Genomic DNA, 20,385 nt, shown 5'->3' with positions numbered 1-20,385 from the left:
GAACCAAAACTCAGAAAGCTGGTATTAAAACCTGCAAAATTACTTAACATTTTATCTTGGCACCCTCAAGCAGTGGAAGGCAGATATATGAGATTTTAAGCAAGGACTCTAAAGAGGGTTTTAATTGCTTTATTTTTTTAAACTTTTATATTTTATGTCCTTGATTCCTTTCTACTCATGTTTTTAAAACTAGTAACAGTGTTATTTAAAATAATTTTCTCTTACACCAGAATACATAAAACTCTGTGACATAAAACCAAAATAATTATTTCTCCCATTAGGAATTATTTCTTGATAAAAAAGCACGATATGTTGAAAGAAAAAGATAGAGTTCTTCAAATCTCCAGTCAGAATCAAAGGAAAAAGCCTCAGAAGTGAATATCCATTGCACAGGCAGATCAATCTAAAGTATAAATCAATGTATTTGTGCAGAATTTAAGGATTACTGTAGGATTCTGGGTGTTTCCTTTTCTTAGTTTCATGATTGCTCATCTTAAAATAAAACAGATTATAATTGATTGAATTTCCTTACATTTATGTAATTAATATATCCTCATTAGAAATCAATTAGCTCTGATAATCCCCATTGGTGCCATGGCTGATAAACTAAATGCCAATCAGTGTAATAAAAAGAGTGAAATATAATTTCTTGTTGTTCCAAGTGATGATCAACTAATCAGCAGTAAATTTAATCAGAACATATTAACATCAATCAGTCATTAGTGCTTGCAAACTGTAATAACCAGCTACATCTGACAAGTAATGGAAGTTTTTCTATGAACAGTTGTAGGCCATATGCACATTTAAGTATATAGGGTTTATATGTGTGTGTGCAAGCAGTTTAAACATATAAGAATATAATGAATATAACTTCCATGAACGAAGTACTTAGCCCTGTAGTAAATGTCTGTTACTTGAACAGCCTACAGTTTTAAAATCTATACTGAGCTTTACTGTTAATGGATCCAAGAGACTCTTATAATCAATGCCAGCTTTTCTGCATGTCCTGTAAATGTGTCCATACTGCTCGTTCAGACAGAGCAGCTTTAGTCTCTTACCTCTTGTTGGTGGGCAGTAAGCTAGGAGAAAAATGGACCTAACTGATGCATTTCCCTGGACTTCCTTTCCTTAATTAAACAGTAAGGAGGAGATAAAATCTGGATCCCCAGCTTTATAGGACCCGTCCATCAGTGGGGACTCAGGCTACAACTCAAATGGCTTTTAGGGCATTCCTAAATTTTATTGGGTTGTTTTCATCCCAGCCACCAAAATTCAATATATTTAATGAAGAACTTGATGTCAGGCATATAGGATATGTGGGAATTTATTAATTTCTACAGTGTAAATACAGGCATCATCATTCAGGCCCTGACCTTTAAGATGCACGTATTTGCAGTGTTTAATTCTGTACCACATATGTTCATGGTAATGACTGAAGATCTAAAAAAGCATTTTGAAGGGTATTTATTTGATATCAAGAGAAGCATTTTAATTTGTCTTCAAATAGACCACAAGTGTATATCAGAGCAGTGTACATCTGTTTGGGGTTAGTTTCTATGGTTGAATGAGTTTTTTGTAGTAAATAACCTACTTAATTGTTTTAACCTTTCTCTGTTTGCATATGTTCTGAAGATGCTTTATAATTTTCTTGAATTAGTGGAAATTCCTTTTTCAATAGGTTCTCTGAATATTACCTGTAGATTGTTTATGTTTGAAAGATTCACTGTTCAAAATTAAAAATGTAAGATAATTTCGAACTTCACTTGCTACATATAATTATTTCTATTCACAAATTAGGAGAGATTTTTAATGAAACTACGAGTTTAAATTCACTTGGTCAATAGTGTCATTATTCTCAAATATTCTTCAACACTCCTGCCTGTGAACTCATCTGCAGGAATAGTCACAGGAAGTAAATGGAAAGAAGACAAACAGCCAAGATACATTCACTGTTTTACTTGAGTGAATATTCTTAGAAAATATTTAGAAATATTGGCTCTGTTATTAGTTATATAAATATTCATACAAATCTGTCTATCAGATTGCCTCCCTGAAATTACTCAGGCCTTTTTAGGAACTTGGAGAGAAAAGTCTCTTAAAAATATATTTCTGCACATTTTCCAGACATATAATAGACTGGATATGGCCTTATAAATTACAGGCTTTCCCATACTCATCCAGTCATGGGGCCAAATCTCAAAGTTAACTTTAATGGGATTTTGGCTCAGCAAGGTTGGAGGAAGGGCAGCAGAATTTAGCCTATGATTTATACTGCTTTCAGAAATTGCTCAGTGAAAAAAATATACAGCAATGGTACTTAGGTAGTACAGTTGCATGTAATTTATTTTCTGCATAACCCACATGAAATTTAATAAGATATAAAAAAGTCTCATTTTGACTGAAGTCTTACAAATTCTAGCTTTAGTGAAAATAACTGGCTTCTCAAATGAGTTGATCAAGTAAGGCAAAAAGTGGAAAACATCTATTCATTCAAATGCATTTTATTTGATTATTTAAAAAAAAAGGAATTGCATTTCACAAAATACACTAACATATGATAGAAATTAGGAAATGTGCTGTAGCTGTGTTCTCAGCAGGGATGAAAAATGAGAATGCTCTGGCAGTCTAGAGAGATAGGGTTCAAATTCCAGGGCCAGGAGCTATATTAGTCTCTAGGATAAAAAGACTGATTTTCATTAAAGACAGTGGTACTCATTGCTTAAAAAGTAAAATAATAATAAAAAAAGTTTTGTATATGTAGGAACTTCCCTTGTAGAATATCATTGGTTGGAACAATTACCATAAAGAAAACTTTACTGAGCTATCTTCTTTGGTAACTTTTCCATGGAGTTTTAGATACACCTGGGTGTGTTTGATGACCAGATGCCAAGATAAGATGGCAGTGATCCTTGATCTAGTCAATTCAAACAGATTTTTGGCAAATAAATAGAATTCAGTGAATAATATTGTTTATTGACTTCCTGAGGTAGACCCCAAAGCAAAGCAAATCCAAAAGCAAAGCAGAGAGCTGCCTGCAGCCACTGGGGATTACACCCAGCCTAGCACCCAAAGAGTAGCTGCAGCCACAGAGGCTTTGCTGTGCATCTAAGCAATTAAGCCTCCTCTGCAGAAGAAAATTATACAGAATGTGCAATTATTTATATAATTAGGGACAGTATTAATTCTTATTATGGAACACATATATTGATTACAGACCCAGGCACTATAAAAAAGCTAAATCACACCAAACACAAAAATGCCCCAAATTTTAATTGCCAGCCGTTCAGTAAAACTCATGCCCTGTATTCACAGGGTTAATATGTGCCTGTTGTTCTCTACATCTGAGAGACACTGGGCTTACATTTGGAGCAAGGATGACTCAGATTAGACATTGAAACAGGTTGTCCAGGGCATCTTCAGTGCTGGAGGTGTAGAAGAAGTAATTAGATAAATACATGTCAGAAAGGCAATAGATATGACTACTCCTGCCTTGGTGCAGGGGCCTGGCCCCATTGGTTTCTCAGACTTAGGATTTAAAAGACAATGTTATGTATATAAAGCTGCACCTTAGGTTAAAGCTACATATTCAACAAACAAAAATTAGAATATACTCACTATTATATTGTTCTGACACCTAAAAGTAGTTTTAAATTTGACCTAAAAATTTATTTCTATAGAAGCAAATACAAGAATTATCACAGATCCTTTTTTCTTGGAACAGGAATGCTGTTGCTTTATGCTCAGAGGTCTACAATAAACATTTAGAATTCTACTAAGGGCAAAATCTCTCCCTCTCATGCAGTGTTCACAGAAATTAGGTCAGGCATTTCTCAATCCCTGGCAAGAAAACTTTCTGACTCATTACTCCACCACAATGCATCCAGAATTTCCCCTTGGGTCCGAGTCAAATTGTTCAAATGTTTTGGAAAATTATATCTTTGACATACCAAGAAAGGGAATATAGAAAAATGTCCTCCTAGCATGAAAGGATTAGAGTCTTCTTAGATTTGAAGTGGAATTTCTTGCAGTTTCCAAGATATTATTATTTATTAATTCATGCAATGGGCTTCACAAGCACTGAGGTACATTTTAGAATTACAAATTCTGTTGCAAAAAGACAGATGTGAAATCCTGTTGTTACTGACACTGCTGAACCATGACCAGCTTCCTTGTAGGACCCAGATATCGTCAGAAATCCCCACTAAGTTGGCACTGAAATGACTGAGCTTCTCAGTCTGGTTGCTGAGGAGTTCTAAATTTCTCAGAGCTTCTTGCCCCAAGTTCAAGACATCAGGTGCTCACTTCAAGCACTTTGAAGTCCTCCCGTATTTTCCTTAATGACTGAGCCTATGTGCTTATGTTCTGAAACTGATGCAGCTCATCCAAGCCTGCCAAGCAGTACACAGTTTCCTGGGGGGTCTGGGATCCATTTCTGAATCATGAAGCCTCACATTCCTTTTCTTAGGACTGTCCAAGATCTGCACTTGGCACATTCATTGCAAAAACACGTTGATACATTTCCACTTCATCCCTCCATCCATGCTCAGATTCCAGCAGCTTTGAAGGGACCTCTGAAGGTCTTCCAGTTCAGGTCCTGCTCAGAGTAGATCCAGCCAAAACTCTTGTCTTCTATTTGTCTTCTATTTTTTCAGGGAGCCTGGCTTAAATACTAGCTCAGCTCCTTTTGTCTATTTCCATTTTTTTGTTGCTAATACATTGTTTATATAGACCTCCTGAAAGAATTCTTGTGGACAGAGATGGACTTGTGTCTGCCATGGTCATAACCATGCTCGTAACTCAGGTAACGGGCACTGCTACCACTTTTGTCTTTAAAGAGCCTGTCTCCCCTAAGAATGGTGACACAAGAGGTGCCACTCTGAGGGCTCAGGCTAACGGGGAGGAAAGACAAAGGACAACACTGAGCTGATGAGGAATTAATATTTCTACATCTTGTTTCCTTTTAAGGAAAGGGGCAAAATGGGGTAAACAAAGGCTGCTCTCAGTGTATTGGACTTGAGAAAAATTAAAACCTACCCCTCAATAAAATGGCAATACTAAAAAAAAGTTGATAGACATGTAACACCATAGTTTGCCAGAAAGCAGGCGAGATGCCCTGTTAAGTGCTACATAGCAGCTGCAAGTGAAACAGCAAGAACCTTTCCTGAGAAGGGAAACCCTTGTATCTGTACGGGGCTGACCACCACTTCCCTTCTTGTGTCTCTTCTGAATTGCTCCTATAAACTGTAACACTGACTTTGCTATTGGAAGAACAAGGATAAAATGTTTGTAGGATCCCCAGGTGGTCCCAGACACCACACAAGCCTCTTAACACCCTTGTACACGTACATGGTGGCAGTTTCTATTTAAGCTTAGAGTAAGTAAGCATATATAAAAAAACAATTAGACTTAGATCAATCTGGAATCTCAAAAATGCAGATTTATCCTTTCACAATTACCTGTTTCTGCCCTGAATTTAACAAGATGCAAAGCAGAAGAAAACAGTGCTGTTTCACTTCTCACATTGGGACTTGTCCTGGAACTGGAACCCAAGGGCTGGAGGGCTTCCTGGTGGCTTAGCACCATTTCATGCCTCTGTCCTCACACACTACAAGGGTCAAGTCTTACACATGTACCCCACTGCTGCCACTTCCAGCAACCACATCATGCAGTCTTGTTTGGAAATTTCTCTCTGACAAAATGATAGCTTTTCCAACCCACTGACTTCATACTGGAAAGTAACAGAAAATCATTCATTTAGCTCATGATTTTACATCAAGGGCAAGTGGCAACACACAGCTTTAGAGAGGGTGAAGTGTCATGCTAACATTTTATATTCTAATATTAATAATTTGATTTAATATTTAATATCACTTTAGATGAGTTTAGATAAGAATTAATGTTTAGATAAGAATTCAGCAGGCTTTCTCAGCCATCTCCCACACTCCAGTTTCTGGAATATTGTATGCCCTGTCCCTCACAGCCCTTATTCACACATTAGGAAAATATTGACATGGTGTTGTTATCCTATTTGTGCAAAGGTCTCATCTGCTGTTCCTTCAATCAGCCATAAGAGCGCCCATGTGTCACACAATCAGTGTCAGACATTCACAGCCTCGACCCAGTAGCTCTTCAGCATGCACACATCCCATTGACTGAAGTGGGAGTTTTATACGTTTAAGGGCAGCAGGATTGGAGCAGTTTCAGCAAATGATCCCTGCCTGCACTCACGAGGACAATGTGAAAACTCTTGACATTCAAACAGCATCACCGGGACTCCCTACACCACATTTCTCATCCCTTTTTGGTTTTACATAGCCAATGATTGTCCTCATCAAGAAAGGGCTTAACTGTTTTTTTCACTCAGGGTGCCACAAAACCTTTTTTTATTCCTTCAGCCTATGACACAGTGATTCCTGGGAATTCAGCCCTCCCAAGGTTTCCAGGATCAGGCTCCAACTGATATAATTTCAGGAACTCTCAAGACAAGAAAAACTGGCTATCTGCCAGAAAAATGATATGCATAGATTTTTTGCTTAGAATAAAAAGATTAGGCCTACTGTCCAGAGCTTCCTGATTAGTTAAAGATGTGCCTCTTCAAAGCACTTTTATCCCAAAGTAGCATTAATACTTCCCCCTTTTTTACTGCTCTGTTTTTGTCATTAAAAAACCTGGCACATATTTGCTTTCTCTTTATGAAAGAGCTTTTTCCTTATTTCAAAAAGTTTAAAAGTCTGCCCATTATCCCTCACTCACATGGAGTTGCAGCCCAGGCAGCCAAGCAGTTGTAATCCAGCCAGTAACTCCCTGAGCTCCTCAGGAGACAGGTTGGACACAGCTCTCCCTCTGAGCTGCACTGGTGATGGTTCCTGAAGCAAGGTTTGTGGGAAAAAGCCACAAAACCAGGAGTATTGAGCTGTTACACATGTCAGCTGCTTCCCCTGCTCTTGCAAAAGAGATTATTGTTATACTGGACACTGCAGAGGGCAGTAGTGGTAGTTTGCTGGGCTCACGGTGTTTTTAATAGCTGTTGAGAGTTTTTGGAAATTTGTATGAAAATGAACTTTCACCAGTTTATTACTGTTCTGGTTTTGCTCCCTCATGATTAATTCATGAGCCATACAACAAGACAGACACATCACATGTATATTAAAATGGCAGGACTATTCCTTCCACCTTAGACAACAAACTGAGCTGCCAAAATTAAAAGCCTCATTTTACACTTCTAACCTGAGCAATGGATTCAGGTAGATGTCTCTGGGAAACTCCTTGGATTTTTGGGTGGGTCGAATCAGCTAACAGAAAAACCTCTTTTCTCTAGCAAAGGTATTATCACCTCCTAACTTATTTGTGATGAGAGACTAAATACTTAAAGCTCTTTCCACATATCCAGATTGAGTTTAGAAGGGAAAGACTTTTGAAAGACTGAAGAAAACTAAGGGAAAAAACAGGGCAGATAACAATGAAGGAGGGGCAAGTAACAGGCTTGTGTATACCATTCCAAACAAGGATTTTCTGGAGGCTGTATTTTGTTTTTATGGGCTGTGTGTGTGTGTAATTTAGACTTTGTTTAGCTTTTAAACTGCCAGTGAAAGAACAAAACAGGGAGCAATGTAAAATACACATTAACTTGGGCTCATCTTACCTTCAGCACTCTTTTGGAGCTGTGTTGCTACATATTAAGAAGAAAAACTACCATAAGGGCATAAAGCTTTGATTTGGAATTGAAATGTCTCCAAGCTTGAGAGTATGTGAGGTGAAAAATGTTCTTCTGAGCAGGTCAAATGTAGACCTTAGTTCTCTTCACATCCTGGCATAGTCAGGGATCTGGGATTTTATTTAACCCTGCATACATCTCTTCAGCTTCTCTCTTCTCCCCTGGGGATGCAAGGAATGGAAGGGTGGAGGGGAGAAGAACTTATTTCATTAAAAAATAGAGAGACTTTATTATATCTTTCTGAAGTGTCATAAAATTAGAAAATGAATGGAAGGAACAGTGGTTATGACATCTTGTCATTCCAACTCTGCCTTTTCTCCAGCTCCCATAGGCTGCACTGAACGTGCTGCTATCTGCAGATCTATACGGTATGAATCATCTCACACATTGCCGAGGTGAAACCTGGCAACTGTTTAACAGCACCACTGCAACACTATGGAACATTTTAAGACAGGAAATTAAGAATACCTGAGCCAACTAAAACCACAGGGGGAAGTTTAGATGGACAGAATTTAATTACCCATTTTGGAATTTGGCCAGGACACCAAAACTTACACCCCAACCCTCCTGTAAAGTGCCATCGGATCTTTAATACTAACAACTGTTCAAAACATCAGCTTTAGATCAGCTCCAAATGAGAACAGCACTAGAACTCATCCAAGACCTGTTAAGGTATTCATTTACTGACTGACAGGAAGGCTACAACATACTGATCCACACAAACGAGCTAAAGTAAAGCACAGCAGGCAAAATATCTTTCTTATCAGCAATGGAGGCTTAATGTTTTTAGGAGAATTCAGTGTATTTTCAGAAATGAATCAAGTAAAAAACCCAGCATATTTTATTATCTCAGCAGTCAAAACACCCTTGCAGAAGGCCCAGATATATGTCAATGCTCAGCCTCTTGTTTGTTGCCATTTGTAGCATGGAAAAGAGACACACTGTAGTGAATAACAGTGTGTCGACTTTAAAGGGCAGATTAAAACCTGAAAGTCTATGTATTTTCACTTCTCACATTATTTTTCTAAAGCAAGCTGTATACTATTTAATGTTTATTTGTGGTGAAGATGAAAAATTCTTTCTGTGGGTTATCTTTTCAAGAAGAGTAGGATTTCTACAAATCATGGTTCTTGAAATTCCTTAGGCTGAGGAATTATGTCAGCCCTGAAAAGCATGGGTTCATTATTCACATTGTGTTACTCTGTGGACATAATTCCCTAACAGACTGGGACATGAGGTGTCCCATTTTGATACTTCAACCTACAGCCACTGCTTTTGCCTCCTCTAAATAGTAAACATTTCTGTCTCTGGGTTCCTATTTTAAAAAATCCTTTGAGCAGTATATCTGTATAAAAAAGAAAATCTGGGTTAGATGTGATCCACCAGCAATTTATTAAGCAGTATTAGTTATGTCTGTGGGATATTTTTCATTATCTGAGGATTAATAATAGAGACACTATATACATAGTGATTATTTCTTGACTAATAATTGAGATAATATCAATATGAAGCCTAGTTTCATTAACACCTTAGTAAAGAGACTATGATGTGAGTTTTTCGGGTTTTTTGTACTCCCTCCAATTTGTAATCAAAAGTTATTTAACAGTAGAATCAGTCTTTACTTATAACTGAGGTTGCGGACTTTGGGAGTTGGCAGAGCCAGCTGCTGGGCTGCTGGGAGCCAGACTCTTTTTGATCTTCAAATTGAATGGTTTCCTTTGATCACCTAGACAATAGATCATAAAAGAACAGAGCTTTTACCCATATCTCCCTAAATTTGCAGGTAAATAATGAGATGGTCTGAACTCAGGCTGGAGTGTAAGATTTTTAACAAACAATTCTCTGCTTTGAAGTAGACTTAGCAAAATTAGCATATAAATGAGCAATGCTGCTACATAAGGACATGTGGCTGGAGAAGAGGGATAATTGGACTGAGGGGGCTAGTTTCTAAATGAGGTCGTTTGCTGAATGACCGGCAGTTACAGTACAGGTGTGTTCATTCCGTGAGTCCAGGACGAGAACTGAATATGGGGTTTGCTAAAGTGGGGACCGTGGCTTATGTGGGAGAGGACCGGAGCTTTGTAACTGGGCTGGAATGTGCACAGTTAGGTGAGAGGCTGGGCAGAGATAGACCTCTGCAGGGAGATGGATTCATTATAATAGGTGCTGTGGAGTCAGGCTGTTGTCCATCACACCGACATTCGCCTCTGTCATCCTCAACTGTGCAGTGCTCTGTGATATGATCCTCCATAAATCTCCTCAGAGCTCCCTTTGCTGTGCCTATGAAGAAGGACCATTTTGCTGCACCAGTGGCTGCTGACAAGAGCTGCATGAGCTGAATTCATCGACCTCAAAAAGCCAGAACAAGAATTTAGGGTGGTGGTAGCAGGTTAACATTGTGATTTTGAGCTTCAGAGCTTTTTATTTCACCAAAATCAGTGGAATTGCCTGCCCCAGTGGGAATCTGCCACCTTGCTACCTTGGACTCTCTCCTCTCTGTATGACCAAGGCAGCTCCCCTGGGACCAAAACACCCTTGTCCTGCCATGGCAGGGACACTTGGCTGGAGATTTCTCAGTAGCAATGCTTTCTAATGTACTAAATGAAAAAGAAGTTAAATTAAGTATGGATGTTTTGAGTCAGGTTTCAACAAAAAATTCTCAATGTGCTTGAAAGAATGATGCTCAGTTCACCTGCTCCTTTATGCAATTTAATAAAAATTAAACTTGGTATTTACAGAGGACAGTAGACCATGATCCCAGTGGCACCTGAACAGCAAACAGGATCATGTATTCCATGTGGTACAAAAACCAAGCACAAATTCCCTGTGACTTGATTTGAGGATAGATATAGACCTATAGATTCCTAAGTTTCTGCAGAAAGCATCAGCACATTCTAGAGACACTCACTACCCTTTGGCCCAGGTACTACTGGGATCACCTTTACACTTCCACAGGAAATGAGATCAGCCCCTCTTCAGTGTAATCCCTGTGTAAAATGGAAGACTGAAGGCTGAATCCAGCTCTTCTGCATCTTAAGTGAATGTTAAGTGCAATATTTTTAAAAATATATAAATGACCTTTCAGTCTCTTGTGAACGTATCCTGGGAAAAGAGTTTCTGTACATCAGATATTCCCTCATCATAATACTTCTTCCTTTCTCTTGGAGACCTGTTAGGACAGGACTTTGTGCTGCTAGTGAGCACAGCAATCCTCTGGGATCTTTGGCTTGCTGCTGGAGCACTGTCTGAGGCTTTTTCAGGAGGTGAGGTGGGCACAGTGGGCTGCAGCAGCCAATGGTGCTGGGAAGAGCCAAGTACCTGCTCTGACACAGATGAGTGAACCAAGGCTTTGGGGAGGATTTTTTGAGGTGCTTGAATATGGAGAGCTCTTGGTGGGTTTGGACAAGGGAAATTTAATGCAGAGCTTTGGAAAGATATGGGGATGGAGGCTGGAGGCTCTTTAGCTGGCACCTGGGCATGTTCATAAAAAGGACCAATGGATAGGGAAGGCTGAAATGGATAGGTTCAGAAATAGGACTTTTGTCACAGGAGAGGGGGAGAGCTGGGGCAAGGGTGCTGGAGTGGAAATGGATTTAATAAACACCTTTTACTTAGATGTTGTGTTTGGGGCAATCTCCTGTCCTGTTTTCCTTCCCCTCCCTCCCTGGGTTTTTTTTTTTTTTGGTGTTTTGGTTTAGGTATTTTTTTTGTTTGTTCATTTGGTTGGTTGGTTGGGTTTTTTCCTGCTGGCAACAGGAGTAGCCTTAGCCCAACTAAACAGAGCTGATTGGTTCCAGAAAAATTGATACGAGATTTTCCTGCACTTCTGAAATCTTTCTGTCCTCACCTCTTATATTTATTACTTCAAAGTTATTCACCAAAACTTGACCTGAATTCTCAAACTAGTTTTCTTCTTGCAAATAAACTCTTCAGTAAAAACATATGTGCCCGTCACTACACTAAATGCAGGCAGTCTATTTACTCACTGTTTGGCTGATAGCTGGCCCTTTCCCAGCAGCACAGAGGAGATGGAAGGCATTAAGAAAAGCTCTGAATATTGCTGGCTGAATAGTCTGCACAAAAAGGATAAGGATGACAGGAATGAAATCCTAGCGCTGTTAAGAGGCACTTGGAAGATTTTGCTACAGTTTCTATTAAAAAAAAAATTTAAAATTCGATGGAAATTACACAAATAAAAACCATGCACAGAACTTTGAAATCACACCAGTGTGACACCATAAACACATGGGAATTAAACAAAAATAATAAAAGAGGACCTTAGTTGTAGGTAATGAACTTTAATGGCTCAGCTCAGTATGGAATAACCTCAAAAATACATTCCAGAACTGGTTTCTTCATCACATGGAAGAAAGGGGCAAACAGAACTGCAAATACAGAGGCACAACATCTGCTAAGACTTCACTGCCTGGCCACTGCTCTAGCACACTTTCCATCCCTGCTGAGCATGTTTCAGGGTGGGGCAGAATCTGGCCTTGGGCTCATGGTTGATCTGGAAGCTGCAGGTAGAAAACCTGGGCAATTTGATCACCTTTGAAAGCAGGAGGTGGCATGGAATCTGAATGTGGAGCTGGTGTTCAGCAACCCTGTTGGTACAAGATGTAGGGGCCGTCAATGATGCTACTGTGTCAGTCAAAATATTTTCAATAGTAAACAAGGGGTGAAGAGACAGAGAGAAACAACAGCCTCCAAAAGGAACTGAACCATTGTTCTGGTTTTGTCTGGGACAGAGATAATTTTCTTCACATGGTACAGTGCTGTGGTTTGGATTCAGAATGCGAATCATGTTGATAACATACTGATGTTCTTCTGGCTTTTACTCACTGGTGCTTACTCTAAATCAAGGACTTTTCGGTGTCCTGTGCTCTGCCAGTCAGCAGGTGCACAAGAAGCCAGGAGGGAGCATGGCCAGGAGAGCTGACCCAAACTGACCAAAGGGCTGTTCCATTCCACACAACATGTTGATTATATAAACTGAGGGGGAGCTGGCATTAGTTGCTGCTCAGGGATGGGCAGGGTCAGTGAGTGGTGAGAAATTGTAGTGTGCATCACTTGTTTCTCTTGGATTTTATTCCTCTCCCTTTCTCATTTTCATTACAATTGTTATTATTGCTATTATTATCATTAGAAATATTATATTTTACTTTTAATTAATAAGCTATTCTTATCTCAGTCCAGGAGTTTTATATTTCTCCTCCTTGATTCTCCTCCCCATCTCACCAGAGAGGCAGTGTGTGTGGAAGGGTGGGTGGGGTGTGAGCCAGGAGATTTGCAGTACTCAGTTTCCAGATGGAGTTAAACCACAACAACTGTGCTGTGCCAGTAGCTTGATTTGGAGACACCAACAAGAATTGTGTAAAGGTCTCCTTGTTTTTAGGGTAATGGAGTAGCATTTTAAAAAAATGTATTTCCCCTCAATACATTTCCCAGGAGAGAGACCACACTGTTGTCTCAGGCAGGTGACACAGAAGGGGGAGTTTCCATTCAGGGGGTACAAAGCAGGTGACACCTGCTCTTGGGATCTCCACAGAACTGAAAAAAAAAATCTTGAGTGTTGATGTAGCATGGAACAGAAAAAGAGCTTTTTTTCCCATACAGAGGGATCCATTTGGTGGCATTGGGAGGGAAATATTTCACGAGGAAATAGGAATAGACATCAAGGAAAAATACAGGAAACAGAAAAATCACAGGATGAAGTAGGCTTAGTAGCCAAACAACTGGGGGCTTGACAAATTACCAGAAAAGGGATATTCTCAAAAGTAGAAGCAATAGCACAGGCTCCACTGAAAATGAGGTTAGTTTTGGAAATTAACATCACATCTGTCTAGTTCAAATAATCCTTGTCCATTTTAAAATGGAGCTCATGACACAAGATATCTGCTATAAATAATCAAATACATTATAACCTGGACATATCAACTACATCAAATAATCCTACTATAAAAACTGAGAATAAAGGAATTTGCTGGATGAATAGTACTCAAGAAATTGTTCCCTGGTGGGTTATTTCCAGCCTATTCTCTACTTCAGTAGTTTATGTTGAATAACTCACAGCTGTGGAAATACCTTCACAATGGAATTTAATACTGCTAATAAAGGGATCCAAATTGGCCCAGCTCCACTCAAGACTCACAAATGTTGAGACATACAAATATCTTGTGTTGTGTAAAAGGCTGAGTGGCCTCAGTGCAGGACTGTGGCTGCTCAGGCAGAGGGGCTGTGCAGGGTGGGGTGGGGTCAGGAATGAGCTGGGGCAGCGGCATGCACTGTGCTCCTCCTCAGGGCACTGCTGGCTTCCCATCAGGGACCATGGATGTGCCACCAGGACAGATAAGCTCTGAAGCCTTTTGGTTTTGTAGAGAAAGTGAGGTCCTCAATGCAGTCCTTTTGTGGGAATTATAGGAAACTGAGCTTTTTAGGAACTGCTTCCTGTGCTGTAGGCACCGAAAGTGCCACAAAGCCACACACGTACACAGTGGCCACAGTCCAGTCAGGGTTATCCAGTTCTGGTCACATGTGAACCACCAGCTGACATAACAGCATCCTGAGATGAGCCCTTGTAACTGGAAAGCCAGTGCTGACAAGACTTTACCACCTTTAAAAAAAATAATTGCAAGCCTCCTGGATTAGTCTCTTTTCAAACATTGAAGGGGATTGGGGAAGGAAGGAGAGGAGAAAGATGGAATAAGTGATGCTTTGGGTGATCTGTGTCATCTTATATCACTCATATGTCCTTCAGACTATCTCTCTGCAATGTTTACAAGCGTATTTCTGTAGAGAGCTGGGCAGGACACAATCTGTGTAATTCATTCTTAAGTGTTTTGGTTTAGTCAGGAGCCTTGAGAAGGGAACCTCATCAGCCCACCCCTGGCTAGGCCAGAGGTGCTTGTATTTGATATTTTACTTACCAGCTCCAGAAAATTTTAACTGTTTGTTTTAAACTGAAAACAAATTTGTGGTGCTTGTAGTTTCATGACAATCACATCTGGAAAGAAACTTATCAAAGTACAAGTTAAAATTTCAATACCCAGAAGGAACAAAAAGGAAAAATGCATTGCAAACAAATGAAAAGGTTTTGGTTGAACAAAAAAACCAACCAACCAATAAACCAATCAACCAGAAAAACTAAAGCAAAATATTAAAGAATCATGATTTTGAGAAATCATTATTTCTGTGCATCTACTCTAAATATTTCACAACAGCCTGCAGTCGTATGGGGAGACATTTTGAAATGATAGTCAAATCACCACAAACCTTCTCCTCAGGAAGACGTTGGTCTGGAGGAGGTTGTAGGGTACTTGGATGGAGAGTGAGGTGTGGGTAGATGGGTACAACAGTCTCCGAAAAGCTCTGGCTGCAGACAGGCTTTTAGTGTGACAAAATGACTCTACTGCTTTTAAGGCAGGGCTGCCCCTGTGCTTGCTTTCTTCTACCTCAAAGGATATTTCAAATGAATCCACCTCTTAATCAGCCAAAGGAGGTTGTTGCAGTTAAAAAATCAGAAGTTCTTGGCATTGAACAGCATGGTCACAGATGATTAAAAAATAAAACAGATGAATAAAATCAAAAATATATTAAATAAGATCAATTTTCCATTTTCCCCTTTGAGCCTTGACCTTGCAGCTATGTGCCCATCCTGGTACCTGGAAGTGCCTGCATGAGGTCCATCGGTAGAAGGTTTTCTTCATTACTGATTGCAGTTTTCTTCCCCTTTTCTTGGAAACTGCTGTCTTGTAGATTGCCACTTTCAGAAGCCTCAGACTGTTTGAAGGCGATTATTATACAGACCACTCCTTCCTTCCCCAGCAGTTCCCCTCCCTACTTGAGAAATGGCCATGCTGTGGGTCTCACAGAAAAAATCATAGGACTCGACAACTCCCTTTCCATTTTAAAAGCCCATATCCTACTATTACATGGTCTTGAGCTCAAAAATGTTGCCTCCCTGTGGAGTGCCACTGTTCAGACCCTCATTATAACCTGGCCATTAGTATTTTTTCCACCCTCTCAGGAATGCAACTGGCATCTACAGTAAAGCCAAATCCTGCTGTGTGACATTTGAGTTAGGCCCTTCACAAGGAAATCCTGACTTCTTTGAAAAAGGGGTTATATTTAAAAATAATACATTTTCTTGAAGAAAGAAGGCTGATACAGGTTATATATATATATATATATATATATATATATATATATGTTAGCTTTTAGGCTGAAATGGCAGCGAAACAAACAAAGCCAACTTGAAGTTCCCCATTTCTGTTGACACAAAGACCAGCAGAGGTGATAGCTGCGATATGCAGAAATGAAATTGCATTACTGCTGCAGAGCTCAGGAACCACAATAAAGGCTTGTGATTGCTGTCCAGGAACACCTTAGCAATAAGCCCAGCTCCTGCAGCACTTCCCACCTGATTCACATTGGAGGAGCTGGTGGTCTATGCACAGACATGGAGACAGAGCTGCTGACAAACTCCAATGAAAAGATAGTTGTATCAGTAGTTGACCCTTTGTTATCACCCTTTGGAACATGAGTTTAACCTGGAGGGGAGATTTCAAAGAGAACAGCTGAAAATTCCCTTTCAGAATGGAGTTTGCAGTCAAAGACAGACACAAGCCCCAGTATTGATCACAGTTCCTAAATTTCACACCTTCTGTCTGCTGAATTTGATCTCTCTTGGCAAGCCAGGAACAGCCCACCTTGGTTTTGATGGGTTTGTCTGTGTGGAGCACATGCGAGTCCCGTGTTCTGTTCTGCACATGGCCAGAAGAAGATGGAAAGTTAAAAACTTTGTGCAAAATGACAAACAAATTTTCATAAGCTATCAAAGACAGATGGAAGAAAATAGAATGGAAAAAAAAAAATCCTCAGCATCTGAAAGCACCAAACACCAGCTCTTAAAAGCTTTTTCAGTACTCAGACCCCCCCAGGAGATTACTCAGGGAGGATGAAACTTCATGTGATGAAATGAGAGTCTCAGTTGAATGCGATAAGGAGTGTTAAATGCCTGCTTTATATCAAGCATTTGCTAAAATGTCTCCTAATGCATTACAAAGGAGATACTAACCCTATACATTATAGCTGTTCAGTACAAAATTATACAAAGCAACTTAGATGAATTCAGAGTTCCTCAGACAGAGCTATTAATTAAGCTGGGATGATATACAAGGGTCTCCAGAGATCATGCAGTTTCTTTTAACGTAATATGAAATACTGCTACACACACACTTTAACACGTGCTCTGTATGTCACCTTCCAACTGAGATGGTCTTGGACACCTGAGAAATATTTATAGGGCACCGTACAGATTGAAGAAGAAAAAATAAAGAAAAAAAGAAGACCCCAGATATTCCCAAATTAAAAATCCCCACCTTCATAAAATCCCCACAACCACAGGCAGAACAAAAAGAAAATGAACATGAGGAAATTCGGACTCCAGCCGTGAGCACTGACCTAAGGGATCCTGACTTTGGTTGTCCAACAGGCGTGGAGGAACACTGCATGGGCATTTACCTGGTGAAGCACATTCCCTTGCTAATGCACAGTAACCTGTAACATGAATTAGCAGGGATGGATTCAGTACCTTATTCAAACTAACGCTGATCCATCTCATCCTGATCCCTGTAAAACTGATGGAAAAAGAATTGAGAATTTCTTGGGCAGCTGGAGTGTTTTTGCTCTGTTGTAGATGGATGCTTTTTATAAAGTTTTTGATTCTGTATGCATAAGTGAATTATTTCCTGATGTCATCTTCAGTGCATAATGGTGTTTTAAAATGTGCTTATGAATTAAGACTGCCCATAGACCCATTAAAAATTATTTCTTGATGTGAGGGATAAAGTTCTTTTATTTCAGAAGTGATTCACAGGGTCATGGAAGAAATGCTTTTACAGTTAGATTGCTCTATCACTGTTCCTAATAAAACCTCTCCTCTTTAAAGAATTGATACTACTTGCTGTCAAAATAACATGGTAAATTAGAACAGATTTTGATACAGTGAGCATTCAGTGGAAATTCATATTTTCTCAAGGAATATATGAGTATGGTCATAAATTTAGAGACTTCCATAAGCAACTCTATCTAAAGATACCATCTGCCATTCTGCAATGCTGGGGTACCACCAAGCTTCCTAATAGCGCATAATGACATGCTGGAGTAACATCACTTCTATGGGATGTTAAATATTCAGTAGCTTCTCTTACATAGTAGAAGATACAGGCCTTAGCCTTGTATAAAAATATGCTGTCAAAAAGCTAGAAAAAACATACAAATCATCCAGTCCTGCTCAGTAAAACCAGCTGCTGGGGTTACATGTGCCCCAGGGCAGCTTTAATTTGGACATGCAATATATCACCATAGGGCTACTTGATCAGAGTTGCAGTCTCAGGAAATATTTTCAGGACTATTCAATTTCCATTAGCAGTTTCTCCAGGATATATTAGACACAAACTGGGTTTCCTTCAATATCAATCATTCATGTTTTCTCTTTCATCCTGTCTTTGCTAAAATGGGATTTTCATGGAGGCTGTGAAATTGCAAAATTTAGTCTGTTCTATCATTTGGACTCCTTTAATGGTATTTTGCAGCCATAGCTGGGTAGGGAGTCTTTCTCCGCCCTGGTGTTAGAGAACACCCAGAGATGTTCAGTATTTTGCCCTTCCCTTTGGAAGTTTCCTCCCCTCTCTAACCCCTGTGTCCTCCTGCACACTTCAGCTGCCCATCCTTGGCATCCTCGTCTCTCTGGTATGGGGCGCTTTTGCGCTGCTCCCCAAAGATGCAAGCTGGTTACTTCCCAAATGTTTGAGAGCAGTAACTTTTCCAGGACCAAGGCTAAAAATTAGTCATGACTTTCACAGAGGTCTGTGATGCTGAAAGAATGCAAGTACTAGTTATACCTCCCAAGGTCCCTTCCAAATTGAATCCTAATGCATTATTAGACCCATACACATCAATGCAAAGATGATGAAACCTGAGAAAACCTGCTTTCTGAAGAGATTCTGAAGAGATTTTTAAATACTGCTTATTTTTGCTTGTTGTGGACAGAGAGAAAGATGGTGCTTCGGGAACTGAAATGTTTTCACAAGGGGCAGATGGTAAGACTAGCTGGTGATTCATGAGAGTTCATTTCTCTAAGAAATGGATTTTGCTGGACAAAGCCCCCCCCCCCAAAAATAATCCCCAAAAAAAGCAATTCAAAGAATACCCCAAATAAACAAACACAGCAATTCAAAGAATAATCAAAACCCACCAGTGCTTATGACTCTTGCATGGTTTAAGTTCTTGGTAACAGCACCCAGCTTGGTTATCAGTGTTCGTATTTGGTCACTTTACTAATTTTGTGATTCAGCTTCTCCAAGTAAGCTCCTGGAATTTCCTCTCTCTGATTTGCACGGGCACTTCTCAGGGCCAGTATTTCCCTCCATTTAGCTAAAACAAACAAGAGCTTTCTTTTTGAAAGTATTTCAACATCATGAGATAAGTTTCCTTCCTCCTTTTAATAGCTTCAGTGCTCCCCAGGGGGAAGTGCCAAAAACATTATTTCCTTCCAAATTCTGTGAGATACAATGTTCTGGTAGGTGGTGAGATTTGTTTACAGTAAAATTAACTATTGGTTTCCAGCTTTCATTCTTCAGGCTGCAACCTCAGCTCTTACAAACTTGTTGCTTCAACTCACCTGTGGTGTTTATTCACCTTTCCCACTGCTCTGTGCCAGGCAGTCACAGAGCACATGGAAGCCGCAGTGTCATTTAATGACAACTCCCAACTGAAAGCCATAAAATCCATCAGTTCATGTGATCACTGTTCTTTAATCCTCAGCCTGTGGGGGGCGTTTATGAGAACAGGACATGAGCTCTTAGGATCAGAAATGGGGTCACAGGCTCTGTCTTGAGTCTACCATGTCCTTTCAAACATGAAAGCAAAAGCCCAGGCAGCAGCCAGGGCACGGGAGCGAAGGATGCAGCAGTGAGGAGACTGAGTGTCCAGCTGCTGTCCATCTCAAACACTTCCCTGAGCTGGCCCATTTTGGACATTTCTTTCATGAATAAGTAAGCAAATAAATAAAATCAGCTAGCTGTGTCTGTTGTTCACCCTAACCACAATAGGGTGGATTGATAGCTTGTAGACAAGGGTTTTGAGGAGATATGGAGAAAGTGTCCTTGGAGATTAATTCAAGGACAGCTCTCTAAGGAGTCTGTTGACCATTTTTCAAGCATTCCTGTGTTTATTTACTGAAACAACAGGAGTAATATGACATAATAAATCTTTTAAAAATTGAAATAGTAGTGCCAGTCTTGAAAGATTAATAATAAGAAATGCCTTTTAGAGTGTTCTCATGGAGATGTAATATAAATGATTAGTGCTCTTGAACATTAGAATTACAGTGTATAATTGTAATGTTATAGTGGTTATATAGAAGCCAGAGATCTCTTAACAGAATACATTGTGAATTTAATTATTTACATGGAAAAATTGGGGCTGATATAGTCACTGAATGATAAAACTAAAGTCTCCTACATTCTTGAAAGTGTTACGAAGGAGCAGCATGGCTATCTGCATTTGTTATTTAGCTAGTTTTAAATTCTATAGTTGATACCCTTTGTGCTCTAGAGCTTGGAGTGTCTTTTAGGCTGTCTTCCTGCAAGGAGTACCGTAGGTGCCAA

At 39.7% G+C, this 20,385-nt stretch overlaps 1 long non-coding RNA gene across 1 annotated transcript; it reads right to left on the bottom strand.

Moving 5' to 3' along the window:
- Positions 1 to 9,267: 9,267 nt before the first annotated feature.
- Positions 9,268 to 10,302, bottom strand: LOC136359888 (uncharacterized). Its single transcript, XR_010743364.1, has 2 exons — positions 10,064 to 10,302; positions 9,268 to 9,994 (listed from the first exon to the last, which is right to left on the bottom strand). It is a non-coding gene; the product is annotated as an uncharacterized lncRNA (long non-coding RNA).
- Between the last annotated feature and the right edge of the window lie 10,083 nt (positions 10,303 to 20,385).

Source organism: Sylvia atricapilla, chromosome 4 (genome assembly GCF_009819655.1).
Source record: "Sylvia atricapilla isolate bSylAtr1 chromosome 4, bSylAtr1.pri, whole genome shotgun sequence".
NCBI classification, from domain to species: Eukaryota; Metazoa; Chordata; class Aves; order Passeriformes; family Sylviidae; genus Sylvia; species Sylvia atricapilla.
This window is presented reverse-complemented; position numbering and strand designations above follow the sequence as displayed.